Source organism: Arachis duranensis, unplaced genomic scaffold (assembly GCF_000817695.3).
Source record: "Arachis duranensis cultivar V14167 unplaced genomic scaffold, aradu.V14167.gnm2.J7QH unplaced_Scaffold_343483, whole genome shotgun sequence".
Lineage (NCBI taxonomy): Eukaryota > Viridiplantae > Streptophyta > Magnoliopsida > Fabales > Fabaceae > Arachis > Arachis duranensis.
In genome coordinates, this window is record NW_026264909.1 from 3,265,002 (window position 1) to 3,265,683 (window position 682).

Genomic DNA, 682 nt, shown 5'->3' on the forward strand with positions numbered 1-682 from the left:
TCCTTTTAGCTTTGGTTGATTAATTGGAGACTCTTGAGTTGTCAAACTCATCGTGATTGATAATTGTTACCTTTGCTGATTAATTTAGATTCCTATAACTCTAGTCTTTCCTTAAGGAATTGACTAGGACTTTAGGTGTTAAATTAATTTGTCCACTTAACTAACCTTCATAGTTAGACGTTGACTTAGTGGGAGCAAAAATATGATTCTCATCACCATTGATAAGGATAACTAGGATAGGACTTCCAGTTTTCATACCTTGCCAAGAGTTTTATTAGTTATTAATTTATTAATTCCTGTAATTTATTTCTCTTGTTCAAACCTTTTTAAAATCCAAAAATACTATTTTCCATAACCAATAATAAATCATACTTCCCTGCAATTCCTTGAGAAGACGGCCCGAGGTTTGAATACTTCGGTTTATAAATTTTATTGGGTTTGTTACTTATGACAACCAAAATGTTTGTAAGAAAGGTTGATTGCTTGGTTTAGAAACTATACTTGCAACAAGAATTTATTATAACTTCTAAACCATCAATCTTCAGTTCTTCCCTGGCACTTAAGCGGTAGTACCGGCTCTGGTCTGTCCAGTACTGCGTATTTTGGAAAAATAATATTTTGAAAAGTGATTTATTGTTTTGAAAGGAGAAAAATAATTTAAAATCGAAAATCGGACACTAAT